Here is a 15,849-nt window from a genome sequence, read left to right as displayed (position 1 = left end):
ACACCATGGTTGACTGCACTGGTATCTAAACTTCCCATTTGTAGGTTTTTCACTTTGCTTTAAGAAAAGTAAGGTTGTATGAGTCTATACAAAGGCAGAGATGAATTGATTGCTCTGCACAGTATTTTCACACCTTCACATTGCTCATGCATGTTTTAAAAGAATGTTTTTTTAATACTAAAATTTCTGAAATAAAAGCAAGCAGGTGGTGTTGCGTTGCCTTCTAAAGACCTGCTGCTTTATGTATGATACCATTTGTGCTAAAAAGCGAGAATCCTCCATCTCTGATATCAGCTAGAGCCTTCATATCGGCTTTTCGTTAACTAGCACAACCTGAAAACTCCAAACCAGATCCTCTCCAAACCTGCCACATTAATCACCTGCCTTATTTTTATTCATCAGTGCATTTCCCAATCCTCCCCCAAGCCTTTCTGACAAGGTAGCACCTAGCTCACCGCGCTGTACTGTACTCATCTGTCATGCAGATGCATCCCACAACTTAATTATTCATCCCCAATCTATCCTTTAACAGCAGCTTACACTGCAAGTCACTCACCCTCCAGTCAATAAATATTCTCTTTGCTAAGATTAGAAGATTTCTCATGACCTAGATATTAAATCAAGTTATTGTTCCTGCTCTGTCATGCTAAATTTTCTCTGACAGTGGAGGGAAAGGAGAGGGAGAGAGAGAGAGAGACAGAGATGAATGCTAAGTTGGGTGAATGCTTCAGTTCAACAGTGACCCCTGCTGTAGAGTTCACCCAGGCTTTCCTCCCCTCTGGCCAAAAAAGCTCCGAAGGCACGCCGGTTAAGGGGAACGAGGACAGCTTGTCGGTAGAGTAGTCGAGATACGCTGAGTTGTTTTCCAAGCACAAGCCCCATCTCCCTCCATGTGACTCAGTGCGTGACCGTTCATTTGCAAGTGTCTGCCTGCAGCCTGTCCTTATCTGCCTGTGCTCCTCCATGTGGTCAACGCTACAGTATGTAAAGAATGCAGCGCTCCCCCCCCAAAGCCCACTCATCCAGGACACCTAATCCGACCCCAAATCCTCACCTTGACCATATTCGTGTGAGTGACAGATGTAATCCTTGTTCAAGGTTGGTGGGCTGCGGAAGTGGAAGTGGGATGGGGTGTGAGGATGGGGAAGGGGATGGAGCTATCCATGCCATGCCAGAGGGGACAGGTTCCCTGGAGCCTAGCCCCAGTGCGTCCAAGCCTATATAGCCCCAGCCTTGTCAGTGCCAGCAGCATGCTTTATGTTCCCCTGTTGCAGGAAAGAATAATCACTCAGTCCACAGCAGCAGGAAGATTTAGCAGTCCTCTTACCTTCAGCCCAAGCCGTCAGTCACTCAGAATGGAGTAGCTGCCTCGAGGCTGCCAGCCACAGTATACATCATCCACCTATCATATCCTCTCTGCTGCTAACCACTATTACTCCTTATGAAGCGATGTGTCAATGGGAAATATTCATGAAAGGCAATTAAAATAACTAAGAGATCCATCAACCATAAACACAGGAGCTGACAAGATTACCATCACGATGAATATTTATCACAAGGAACGGTAAGATCAAAGGGTTTTTTGCACAGTAAAGCTCAGGCAGAACTCTCAAAGAGCTGCGTAAATGCAGGGAAAAACATCACAGTGTTTGCTCAGTGACGAATTTGCTAAATGATATGGATGTTGGTTTAAACAGACACCAGAGGCTTGTGAATAGACATGGCTGCAGGTGGAGGAGGTTGAGTGTTCAGCAGAGATTTGGCTAACACCTTCAGGCTTCAATATATTTAGGAAAAAAGCCCTAAAGCTGAAGGAAGATTTTCTAAAGGCTATGGCAGACAGATAAAACAGAGCAGACTGTGCTCAGCAAACGACTTCACCATGAATCCATGTGATGTAGGCGAGTTTCCAGAACTCATCCTTAGATTAATATTACTATTTTAACTTTTTTTTATATCCATGGAAAGCTGACTGAGCATTATGCTGTTACACGAGCAATTCCCTGCTTCACATTCATACAGTTACACACATTCACACCACATCGCATTCTTGGCAAACCTGTATTATCACTCCTATGCGCTTCTCATATTTCTGTCTAGTAATTTGTCTTCATTCTGAGTGGAGACAAAAAGTCAAAACTTTTATGCATTAACTTTCACCCAAATGCTCAGCCAACCTACTTCTCCATTGAAGCAATAAATTTGCAACGTATTCCCATATGCATTTTTAACACTTACTTTTTGCTGCTTCAGCATGTAAAATTCATTTTATCCCCATTTTATTCTTTTTCCATCATTTTGTCACAATTCAGCATGTATCCACAAAATGTATTCCCTGCTATGAGTCTGTATTGTGCTATTAATGTTCAGCCTAATGACAATTTTAGCCCACATCAGTATTATGCTTCAGCTACTACAGAATTAAGATCCAAAGCAAAAACTGTATTAAATATTATAGGCCTGTGTTATATGCAGGGTGATTTAACTTTATAGAACACATCATAGTAAGCGGTGTCACACTGATGTGAGGACAGGGTCTTGGGCCAAGGTCTAAATAAAATTTAACTGTTAAATGATTTTTGTGAGAGTGTATTTGATTTGGTTCCACTTTACAATAAGATTATGCCTATAAAGCGTTTATAATTAGCTTATCAATTAGGTTGTAATCCCTTTATAAATCATTAATAACCAGTATAATTATAAAGAGAGTTTACAACCTAATTAATAACCTAATTATAAACCATTCTTAAAACCTTTATAAGGGCAGTGTTATTGTTAAAGTGGTACCCAAAAATGTTTATAATGGTTTTGTTTTCCCTTATTATGATGACGACTTACACATGTTTTGATTTACCACAATGCATCAGATGTTGCATGTGAAACAGCGATGGCATGTAAAATGACTTTGGGACTTGGCCCAGACAGGAAGGCGTTAGAGTGAGACAGATGTCAGAGTTTTACAAAGTCCATTAAAAGTATGTCATTAAATTTGCATATGACCTGGGACTGAAGGTTGTTAAAGCTTAGCAGATAATTTGAACATCCGATAGAGTTGAACTCCAATGTTTTCATTCAAGGCTAAATTCTGCCATCAGCATTCACACAGGATGAGTTATAGCCTTGTCTTGCCCGAGCCTTGAGTGTCAACGCAATTAAAATTCAGTTCAGACGAGAGGACATAAAACAAGAGGAAACTTTTACTTCCAAGGAAGCAAGGAAAACTCAAACATCTGATGCAGTAGATCAATACACAGCTTTGCTGCAGGTTCTGGACAACTTTCTGTGTCACAGGTGGGTGAGAACTGGGATGAAGGATCGGGGTGAGGTTTGGGGGTGTTAGAGGATGGTGGAGTGGGTGGGTGAAGTAAGGACAGAGCCTCAGTTTCTACAAGAACCTTCATTACTTCAGTCCCATCTCGCTCCTAGAATGGACTCCTGCGCTCACTGTCTGGAACATCTCTTAGCCAGTCAGACTGATACATGAGCGAGTGAGTGTGAGAGAGCAGATAGCCTCCCGTGCTCTCCATCTGGCTGCTGATACACACAATGTTTACCAATGAGCTGGCCAGGAAGATGGCGTCATCTGGGGCGACAGGTAAGGGTGACGTGAAGCGCAAGACTGTTTGCGTCCGTCCTCCCAATTTCACCTCCATGAATTTGAGAGGGGGACTGGGATGGGACCAAAGAGTTGTAAAACTGTTCGGCACACTGAACCTGTATGCTGCATGTGCCCTGCCTTGTTATGTGGCTTCACTAGCAGCACTGGAATCAGTCATTATTTATGCTGCGGACAGCTGCCAGTACTTTGCCTCCATGCCCCAAGTGATGTGAATATCTTATAATACAGATGTCTATGTAGTTCTTACACCTGTACACATAATTAGAGAATGCAAACATGAGCATCCAACCTATAACTCAAGATCCTAAATGATCCTGAATGAATCTAATCTAATCTAATCTAATCTAAACTTGATCTGATATGATCTACTATTAATCTAATCTAATTTTATCTAATCTAATTTTAAACTTAATCTTAATTTGAACTAATCTAATTTAATCTTAATCTAATTTAATCTAATATTAATCCTAATCTAATCTAATCTAAAATCTAATTTTAATCTGTTCTGATCTAACCCAATCTAATTTTAAATTTAATCTTAATTTTAATCTAATCTAATCTAATCTAATCTAACTCAAAATTGTCACTACTGCCATTACTGCTGTTGCTGCTACTACTATTGTGGCTAAAATGTCCACAAACTAGAATAAAAAGGTAAATCCTACTCGCTGTCATTCTAAAACGTTGTCTAAAACTAGACAAATTGTGTTCACTTAATCTGATGTCAGGTTATCAGGTTAAAATGTCAGCGAGACGGGCAGCAAGACATCTAACATCCTTGTTGCCATTTACAATCCACAAAGTGTCAATATACTGTGGCTCTGCCATCTGCACAACTAATAATGTGAATCACTAGCAGGCCTCCTGCAAACACACACATCCGCTTCCAACCTATAAATATCCAATAAAAGATCCTGAATGAATGGTTAATTCCCACAGGGTTCCCTGAGGTTTAATCTAATCTAATCTAATCTAATCTAATGCTACACTACTGCTATTTCTGCTGCTGCAGTGGCTACCACTGTTACTAAAATTGCCACAAACTAGAATAAAAAGTTAAATTCTGCTTGCTGTCCTTGTCTCACTGTAATATATATCCCCAAAATGAGCCCATAAAAACTGTGTTCACTCAGTCTGCTCTCAGGTGAAAGCCTGAGCCAGGCAAGCAGCACGACACAACACCCCCTGTCTTCACTTTCAGCATTTAACATTTAGGGATAATTCAGTTTATGTGTCAGCAAAGTGTTGGCATTTTCTTGGTAAAATTTTAGTGCCTGTCTTAATGCCTTGGCAACAACAATAAAAGGGTTTGTTAAATGTTTAATTAAATCTGTATTATCCTTAACAAGCTAAATGCTCCTTGATATGTTGCCACTGTAGAAGAATGAGTATTGTTTCTCTTCAATTGTGCATTCAGGATCTCTTCACCTGAGCTGACCCTGCAGCCAACAGCTCATATCCTTGCGCCTGACAGGTGCCACAACACTGATTATACTCTGATCCAGCTCATAGCCAACCAGTCTGACTCCAAGGGCTCAAATATGACACCTCAGGGGGTCTTTGTGCCTTATCTCAAGCTGAGGTCCAACCATTTTGCAACAGAGAACTAAATTGTTTTGTGGAATAAAGAAAGGCATTATGGGCTAAATGGCAGAGAGCCGATGAACAGCGGTAGCTCTTATCAGAGCAACCCAAGGAACTGGAGGTTTTACCTCAGATGAGGGCACCGACGCTAAGAACAGATGGAAAAGGCACAAACAGAGATGTCGGGTTGTCTGTTATGTCAATATTCATTTCAGAGGATAAGGAAACAGTGTTTTGAAATTCCTTAAACCGATCCAGGCATTATTTTGGTGAAGTGTAAAAGGCTTCCCTTTATTCATTTTTATATCTCAGTTTCACAGGTTCTTTTTCTCTCTTTTGCAAACACACACACACACACACACACACACAGACACACACACACACACACACACACACACACACACACACACACACACACACACACACACACACACACACACACTCCTCCTCCTTATTTGCAGTGACTCAGTCTCTGTAAAATAATACCAAGCGAACACCAGTCTCAGTTATGAGGGAAATATCCCTTCCTAATACCATGCTGACAGATTGCTTTCCGCACCAGGAACGATGGCCCTCAAAGCTCCATATCTAATTCCCTCGGACGTCACACACTTGTGGAGACACAACCCCCTCCTCCTTCTCCACCCGCCTCAAAGCCAAATCAAAAGCCTCATAGTCTCACATCAGAGCTGAAACTGATGCTTGTTCTCATGGTAAGCAGCAAGAAGGCCTTCCAAATCCAGCCGCATGCACGAGCTCACACACAAACAGAGTCACACACAAATAGAAATGCACAGTGACAGACCAACACGCGCACACACAAACACATTAAAACACTCAGTAGTGTATCAAATGCAATGGACACACTCCTCATCACACACTGAGCAAGAGTGCTTGGTTGGACGTTGATGGTCATATCACACAACACACACCCCGTTGATGTGGCATGATTTAGACAAATGATTACGGGTGAGACTAAATGCAGTTAAAAGTTAAGTGTGACTATGTTAAGCCACAGGGAATATAAACTGAGATTTTTAACTCTAGAGCAGCAGAGCCTCTATCACCACTTTACTGTTAAAGGTCGACTTCACCTGCCACTTTGTGTTGTCCAAGGAAGATTAAAAAGAATTAAAAAGTATTAAAAACAATAAAACAGCCACAACAGACTGCCACTGGCATGGAGCACAAATAAAGCCCTTTTTAAATATTTATGGATTAAGCCATACTTGTGAAATACATTTAAACTGCAGCAACAGTAGCAGCGGTACATATGACCTGTTGGGCAAAATAGAGTTAAATGATTTTTTTTTACCTATTGAAAATAGCACCCTTGCTGCAAAGGTCATGGTCTATGATGCAGTGCAGCTCATTTGAACAAACAGTGTACATTTGAATGTCCAAAAAAAGCTAACAGTGATGTGCAGACAGCTCTAGTGTTATGTATAATTGGGCCCACAGCGTTAATGGTGCAACTGAACAGAGTGCTGAAAAGAAATGCGATGCAGAGTAAGCAGAGGACGCGTGTTCTCCCTGATGCTATTCAGTACAGAAAGAGATGAGAAGAATTTGGGGTTTCCAGAGCATCACCCTTCCCCTCCCCCAACAGGCTTTATTATGAGTTGGCTGAATGTATCGTTATGAAAGTGCTTTTGTCTGTCTGTGTGTTGTACAGGATTGCATCTTTTATTAAATAACAGTGAGAATGATGACAATTTAGACCCACAGAGGATGAGAAAGATTGAGACTGAAAGCCCTGGGGTGAAATTACATACCACGCAGAGTTGTATATGCATCACTAGGCTGGAAACACAGATACACATGAACACACACACATGCACACACACATTTAGAAACATACACATAGATGTGCGCGTGTACCTATGGACACGCAAAAAAGTCTCTTTCCCAAGAATGCCCTCCGTCAAAAAACGACCCCATAGGTTGTTTGTACAACCAGCTTATTACGACCTATAGTTCCGTTTTAATGCTAAGTGACTTCCAGGTGTCCTATAAATAATGACAATCTGGTGTGAAGACCAATAAAGTACACGAGGAGGAAGGTGAGCTTTCCCTGGGGAGACCCGAGTTCAAGTCCTGTGTCAAGTGTGGGAGGTGTACCTAACATTAGTAAATGTTAGTTAAGGTTTTCCTAACCTTAACCATGGCCTTCTCTTAACCTTTACCGTGTAGTTTTGGTGGCTGGTGAGCTTGGGAGCTAATGTCTGTTAACTAACTGCATACTAATTTGGGAAAAGCTCATGTCGGTCCTAGTAGAGGGTAGGACCAAACAATCTATGTGATTGCGTGGTTTAAGGACTTCATGCTTTTGCCAACCATACTGTCATTTTGTCAATTATGGAGGAGAAGTGATAAAACTTCACTTTTCTCATTACAGCCTTATTTGAAGTGACCTACTTGCAGAGAAAAAGCTGTCAGGAGATGGAAAATGCAAGAATGACATCTCAAGTGAGGATGGGATTGAAGCAGTGACAGGCCAGACTTTTCCATCTCTCATCTTTCTGAAGTGCATACTTGCACATGCACACACACACACACACACACACACACAGTATTTTGAGTGTGTATTTTGTACTTTACCCCCACTTGCTAGCCTGTACCTCATCTCATTACCGTTCTTTTGTTCTGTCTTTGCTTTTGTCTTTCTTGGTACAACCCCGGAAGACAAACTTTGTCTTCAAAAAAAAAAAAAAAAAGAAAAGAAAAGAAAAGAAAAAAGAAAAAGAAAGAAAAAAGAAAAAGAAATAAAAACCCCTTCCTTATTAATCTCATTTTTATGGGCCTTGATCTTGTGTGTGACACTTGGAACCCTCGGCGATGTTACAATACACCTCTGCAAACCTCACCAAACTGATGAATTTGTAATTCTTGTTTCTCAGCTTGCTGGAGTTTTATTCACATCAGCAGCGTCAGAGCAGCTTGGTGAGCAAACATGATGAATAATTGAATTAGGTTCGGACAAACACGGCTCCTGATTAAAAACAGACTGTGACAACGTTAAGAGCTAGATAAACACAAATCAACAACCATGGTGGAAAACAGGACGCTGACAGGAAATTGGTAGGGTCCGACAATAGCGCCTTGAGGGACAACTTGCTTGCATCAAATGCAGTTTTAAAATAGAATAAATAAATGAAGGGACTATGGCTGTAGCTAATAGAGGTGAGATCCCTTGCTGTTGGCTCGCAGTGTTACAGAATAGAGGCAGACACTCTGCAGGGAATGGCTTTTACTTCAGTCAACAACAACTGTAGAGCAGGAATACCAATGAGAAATTCATAACTAGGACTGCAGCCAAAAACAAGCTCTCAAAGCCTCCTCCTAAATGGGCTCTGATGTCCCCGCTTGGTGCGGTAATAAGAAGCTGGAATTAAGTACTGAGGCTGAGCGATATGAATTTGCAGTGTAGAAAGGCCTCTTTGCATTTCTCTCGCTGACTGTAGATAGGGGGTTAAGTGGGCATATTAGCCAAAGATCAAAGCGATGATTATGCTGTGAAGTTACACTTGAATCCAAAAATGCTCCTTGGCAATGTGCACTGTCATTATTGTAAATAGTCATTATTGCTGCACTGAGTGAGGTAGACTTAATCTATCTTGGTTGTTTTCACCTCTACCCGGGAAAAAAAGGTGTTACTTAACAGTGTCTTAACATGCAGATCTCACCAGCGGCTCAGCTTCTCTCTCTCTGTTTGCTGATAAAGATAGGGCTTAAAAGTGGCACAAACAGTGAGACAGCTCATTACTGAGGTGAAACTGCAGTGCGTCTTGCTGCCCTCAAGAGGGCAGGGTCACGATGACATATAGACGCCACGGTGCTGTGGCGACGCTGCTCGGCTGAACTTGTCCTTGACGGCAGGCACAGCCACTTCCTCTTTGTCATGCGTGTTGCTCTCACAGCATCTTGCCTGCTGCTAATGCATGTTCAGAGAGTGGCTGAAAGCGGAAAGGTGCACTTTGCTGCTCTCTAGTCAAGCATCAGGAACAAGGAGTTTCCAGAAGAGCAGCATTTGGAAGGGGGGTCATTCAGTGTGCAAAAGGATGCAGACAGAGAGATAGAAAGAAAGAGTGAGAGACAGAGGGAGAGAGAGAGAGAGAAAGAGAGAGAGGAAATACAAGCAGACCATGTACAGCTTTCCACTTGCATTCATTAGCCAGGAAAAGTTGGAGGGCTTTGTTTGTTAACTCGGCTGCTTCTCACTTGAATGGAGCTATATTGCCTCCTAGAGTGTCTGCAGTGCCACCTTGCTCTTGTCTCCTGTTATACCTCGCTTGACCCCTCCTGCCCTCTCTCTTCCCCTGCCTCCCTCTCCTCTACAGTGCTTGTTTTGCTTACACCCGTTACCTATCCCTTTTATACCCTTTCCTCTTCTTTCCTCCTTGTGGAAAAGCGCTTATCAGTGTGAATGATATAAGATAAGACTTGAAGAGCGGGAGTATGTCTGAATTGTTGCCAGAGGTGCGATACCATCCTGAGGTAACGCCAGCATTCTTCCTCCTATTCACCCGCTAACCATGTGGGTGTATTTTCAAGTGTGACCGTTCGTATCTCTATCCTTTTATCTTCCCTAGCTGCTGGGATGTCTAATAGTTCTCCAGTGTGGAGCCACAGTTGATCCACCCCTGCAGAAGGTCAGGGAAACAAATTCAACACAACAGTCGGAAACCGTCGGGATCCCATAAGCCCCTCGCCAGCCTGCAAAAGGTCAGTAAGACTGCTGACTGTAAAAGGTCCTGACACGACACACCACGCTCGCAGTCAGGGAACAAATTGTCTGCCTGAACCGCTGGCTGCCACTTCAGTCTGCCCTAGGGAGCCAGAACAAAGTATATCATCTTTCCAGTGTTCACTCAGTGCCACTCTGCTCTTAACATAGAGTCTGGATGGACAGCGAATACGGGAATGGGTCGATGCAGAATGAAACAAAGTGAAAGCGGGTGCGCATGAGTGCATGAATCAGTGTGTGTGCATGTGTTTTTTTTTTTTGCGTTTGTGCATGTCCATCTGTCTCAGCGGTGTTGCAATGAACAGGAAAAAGACCCACCCGCTGCCTCTTTCCTCTCTTTGGATTCATAGAGACAGACAGAGAGAGAGAGACAGAAAAAAACAACTCCCCTTTGTATATCTGTCTCTCGTTCTCCTTTTCTCTGCATCTTTTAAGGATAAAAGCATAGAAGAAAGGCATGAAATGAAAGGGAAGTAAATCCAGTGACTTGGCTCGATCTTGCTGTATTTCAAAGGTGGAGAGGTCGTGCAGGGGTTCCATAAAAAGACTAGCCGAGGCTTTGAGTGCAAGACGCGGTGAGGGAGAGGGTGAACGCTCAGCCCGGGTTTTTGAGGGGAAGTTTTTATTTAGGGGAACTGAGGTGAAAGTACAGACAAGGTGAAGAGGAGAAGAGATATGGCTAACTCAAAAGTGCACTCACACACTGGATTGTGCTGTGTGTGTGTGTGTGTGCGTGCGAGTGTGTGTCTGTGCAAATAATTATGTCTCTACAGCTCCTTGAACCTCAGAGGAGGGATGACAGATCTCTCTCCTCCTGACTGTCAGTGCTTCCGGTCTCTGTGTGTGCAGATAACACCGGGCCCCTAATTAATTACCTAGTGATGCTTTTATCATCTAACGCAAGTATTCATAACAGTCAAACACCCGTGGCCTTCAGGATAGGTGTGTGTGTGTGTGTGTGTGTGTGTGTGTGTGTGTGTGTGTGTGTGTGCATGGTCAGGAGGTAGGCTTCATTGTACCCTTTGAAGATAAAGTCAGCCCCCTCTTGCAACTCAACCATCCCTTAAAATAGCTGTAACCTCTTATTACAATAATAACAGTCATGATGATGAATAAAATGATCATACAGCACATATCTCTTGGGGTTAAAATGAAAATGCGTGCAAAGCTGAACCATTATATTAATCAGTCTAGGGCAGCATGGTTTAAAAAAAAAAAGGATATATAAATAGTTATGGGTGACATTTTAACATCAATAAAACATTATCTCATTCATTTCTAGATATTAGTCTAATTACCATAAAGAAGCAGACCATCGGCGAGGATACTCACAGCCGCTGCTGACCTCTACGCTGCGTTTGAGATTGTATGTCACTGTGTCAGATTTCATGGGAACTCTGCTGGATTGCTTCATAGCATAGATCAGGGGTTGCTCTTTAATGCACAAATAATATAGCACTTCATTCCAGTTCTACTCATCTAACTGCACTATTTCAACTTTTTGGTTGTTGCAGGTGTAGCACCATTTTCTTTGCAACAGCAACCAACACAGTTAATGGGCAATATGGTTTTAGAATACCTTAAAGTATGATTTCCCTATGAAATTTCCTCGTAAGTAGCTTCAAAGTTCGAAAAAACATTTTCTTACATTTTGTGCGACAATTGTCACGCGTGTATTCTGTATGTGCTGGTTGCAGCTTTTCACTGAGGCTACATCAAACTTACTGAGTGAAGCCTTCAAACCCAAGATGCCATTGTTTTATGGCTGCACCGTCACGTCAGACAGAAAATATTTAGATGATTTGTGCATCATTTTATACACATTTCCCTGTAATTCATCAGGCCATATTAAGTATATTTGGAAAGCTTGGGATTTCTGCCAAAAGTTTAAATAAAGTGTGGCTTTGAACAGAGCTTGGCCACTTACCCTCTTCTGCAGAGAATTGGAGGGGGAAAAAAACATCACATCACACAAAACACTGGGCTTCCTGCGTGTCCATGGAGAACATGCAGGAATTTGCTGTCTTCCAAAACCTTTTACACCCTGACACCTGCTGTCTGTGGCCAATCAGGTGCGGTCTCTGGAATGAGTGCCACTTTAACCCAGGTGGCATCAACCCCCCCCCCTCATTTGCAGCTAAGTGGTACTCAATCGTACTTTCACAGAATATTAATCAATTTTACTGCTTTAATGCTCATAAACAAGTACACATTCCCTTCTTTGAAACTGATGAAAAAAACATTTAAAGGGAAGTGCACTCCTTCTTAAGGGGTCAGGAATTAAAGTTCCCCTGCAGAAGACTTGAGTAAGCAGAAAGACAAAAAACCGAGTGAACAAGCATTTCTCAAACACAACAAGGTTTATATAAATGTTGATGATATGAGTGAGAGGAATGTGCATCTTCCTCTTAGCATACATACCAACATTGCCTCAAGGAAATTGCATATTGGAAATGGAGAGAGTATGCTCGATCACAGAGAGTTTTGCAGTCTAGCCACCCCAGATGTCTAAAACATATCCACCGTTGGCAATCAGATGACCCCACATGAGGATCTCGGGCTGCTCTGGCTCCTGTGCTTTAGTCATGATTGGTGAAATCTTAAAAGCAACACTAGATCTTGATCTTACTGGTAGAAAGTGTGAAGACACTAAAAGTAGGGATATACGGCACCAGTTACGCCGTTGCTGCTGCATTCTTAATGAGCCGCAGACTTGAGAGTGACTTTGTTGGAGGAAGGGAGTAGAGGGAGTAGCAGTACTCTGAAGAAGATGAGATAAAAGTGCGGACGACCTTCTCTAAGCCTGCAGAGGTTAGAAAACGACTCGATGTTTGATATGTTTCTCTGTTGCAGTGCACTGCTGTCGTTTCCTGGTCTTCAAAACCGAAATCACCTTTTTTTTTTTTTTTGGTGGTGGTGGAGGAGGGGTGGCGGGGTGGCGCGGGGTCACTCACCTCTTAGTTTCTGGGCACCGACTCGGCATTAGAGGACAGACTGCCAAGATTATTTGGAATAAAATGCATCTCATCATCATCCAGCTGGTAATAAATGCCTGTAAAGGGAGAATTATTGCTCTGGGCCAATCTTGTTTTCCACTGTCTTGTGACACTGTTTGATGTGCTTTGGTGATTGGGTTGCACCCGAAACCCTCCCACCCACCACCCACCACCCACACACACACACACACACACACACACACACACACATACACTTTCCTGCATCTACACATTGTTCATCTCTCAAGCTAAATCTACACCGTTTTATACATACTGATGACTGAATTGAGATGAATCCCTCTCACCGCTGCCATCAGAAGCTCCAAGCTCAATTTGCCTTTTTTTATTAACCTGGAAAATAAATACTCCTGTCACTGCAAGTTGGATGCAAACTGCTCATTTATCATGTTTGGAATATTTTATTCTGTTTTTAGACCCATGCAGCCTCTATCAGCTAAAGGACGGATGCGGTCACATAACTTATTCTCTTGAAGCAGGGGGAATGCGTGATGAATTGAAATTGATCGTTCTTCACAGTTGGCGGTGTAATCAACGGAGAGCATTTGCCAAAACAACAAGCTAGCTGGGAGCCAATTGGGTCGGTATTAATGTTAGAGGCCTCCATGGGACCCCTATAACACCCACATACGTTTAATGTTTATGTGGGTTACTCTCCCAATCTGGGGCACGACACACACAGTGTTCAGAGAAGATAAATGGCAGACTTTGTGCAAAAAATATCCACCACAACAAGTCATTTCATCTAATATTAAGTCTCAAAATCTCATGCTTCTGAAAGCCTGGGACTTTGTCATGTTATTTCCCTCTCTTTCCTAACTTTTTCATTCTCTCTCAACTGGTTAATTAAGGCAAAAATGTCTCAAAGCTTGCCAAAAATGCCTCTTCCATTCCAATCTGTCCTCTGCCTTCCTCTTTGCCAGATTCCATGCTAGCCCTTCATCCACTTAATTCTACCTTAATCAATTAATTAACCTTATTTAGTTCTACCAGGGTTCTTGATTGGTGATTTCATAGAGTTTGAACTAATTTTGTTGGGCCAATGGATGGTGGGGGCCTCTCTGCAAACAGCATATAAAAGTTTGGATTATGTTTTAGGTGGTTCTGCATGTCTCAGATCCATACAGCAGAATGCGTTATTACAGTAGAGCTGAAAATCTAAATCTTGGCTTTGAAGGAGGTTATCTTTGGTCTCCATATATATTTCAGGCTGTTGCAATTGATTTGGGCGTTGGTTATTCTTATGTCATCATCTGTACCCCTCTGACACATCACACTTGGAGGAAGTTCAACACTTCTCCTTAATAGGTGAAGTGCTGAAACTCTTCCAAGGCACAATTCCCTGTTGTGACCTCTTTGTTGCTTTCGCCTGTTCAGTCTCACATTTTGGGTTAGCAGCCCGACCTGCACAGAAATAATGCTAATCAATGTTTTTTTTTTAAACAAATATTACTTTCATATTACTCGTGGTGTGATCTGTCTCATTGTCCCAAATTATTGACAATTGATTCTTAACAGAACAGTATTAATACATTACCTCAGCCAACAGCAATGGGATACAGCAAAATATAAATCAAAATAGTGCCAGTGGAGCAAAGCATGAATTATAGCACTAATGTAAAACAGTGTGCAAAATAGCAGCAGCATAACATACTAAGATAAAAAAAAAAAAAATGAATTATATGCAAATATGCTAAAAATCTAAATATAAACAGGGTGAAATTAGTGATTTTTTATACAAATATATGCAATAATTGTGAAGAGCAGAAAATAGAAAAGAGTAGAGAATAACAAGGCTATGTTTATATGTGAGTGGTGCAAATAGACATCAGCAGCTCATGTGTAAATCTGTGTGTTTTTCCATCTAAAACTGTGTTCTAAACCTCAGGCTGCCTCTTTTCTTGCCTCTGCAGCAGTAACAGCCTACAGCTCATCTGAGCAAGTCATGGCGCTGTAATCCACAGAGATTATGGAGAGTCACATCGAGAGTCACTATCAGAGCTGCGGCTCAATCCGACTTTGGAGCACTCTGCACCGATAGGATTGGCTGACTGATCTTCATCCCAGGTGCAGGGAGAGGGGAAACTTTGCGCACTATACTTACTATATCCATTTCCTTCCATTTTGCACCTTATTCACCTCTACTCATGGAAACTCTTTGTCCCTCAGTGAAACTCATTACTGATCTGTATCGTGGCCTCCTGTCTGTCTCTCTGCCAGCCATTGTAGCTCACACTGGGCTCATTCTTATACTTTAAGATCATATGAGGCTGCCTTTTCCTGCCAAATGTGCAAGAAATTAGGAAACAGGGCATAAAGCTGCAACATGGACCGGGCTGTCCCCAGACGTTTGGTGGGTTCTAGGCAAAAATAATTTGGGGGCCCTTGTGGTTTACCATGAATAGCAATTCACAATGTAGGTCCAAAAGATGAACAACCTGTCTCACACAAGACCATAAGACTCTGTAGCGTTCTGTTTTGAACTGATTCAACGTGTCGCTTCGGTGTGTACAAAAGATCACAGCATTTTGTTCAAGCCTTTTGTGAAACCCTGGAGCCCGTGGGCAGTGCGTCTTTTAGTTTCAAAGGCTTTATTTCACACTATGACTTTTTTCTTTTTTTTCTTTTTTGTGCCGTTATGTTATGTTTTCTTGAAATAGAATTTTTGATCTTTAATTTTTTTTTTTTTTTTTTTTTTTTTTAAACTTGTTTGCTCGTTAACTGGTCAATTTTTGCCAATAATCTTCTTATAATTTTTTTTTTTGTTGTTGTTGCTAATTTTCTTATAATTCTCCAGTGATTTCTAACATTTTGGGGCTAATTTTCTTGTTTTCTTTTTTTGGTATTTTATTGTATTTTTTTTATTTTAAATTTTAAATTTATTC

The sequence above is a fragment of the Myripristis murdjan genome, chromosome 23, assembly GCF_902150065.1.
Source record: "Myripristis murdjan chromosome 23, fMyrMur1.1, whole genome shotgun sequence".
In the NCBI taxonomy this organism is placed as follows: Eukaryota; Metazoa; Chordata; class Actinopteri; order Holocentriformes; family Holocentridae; genus Myripristis; species Myripristis murdjan.
Note: the sequence above shows the minus strand (reverse complement) of the source record.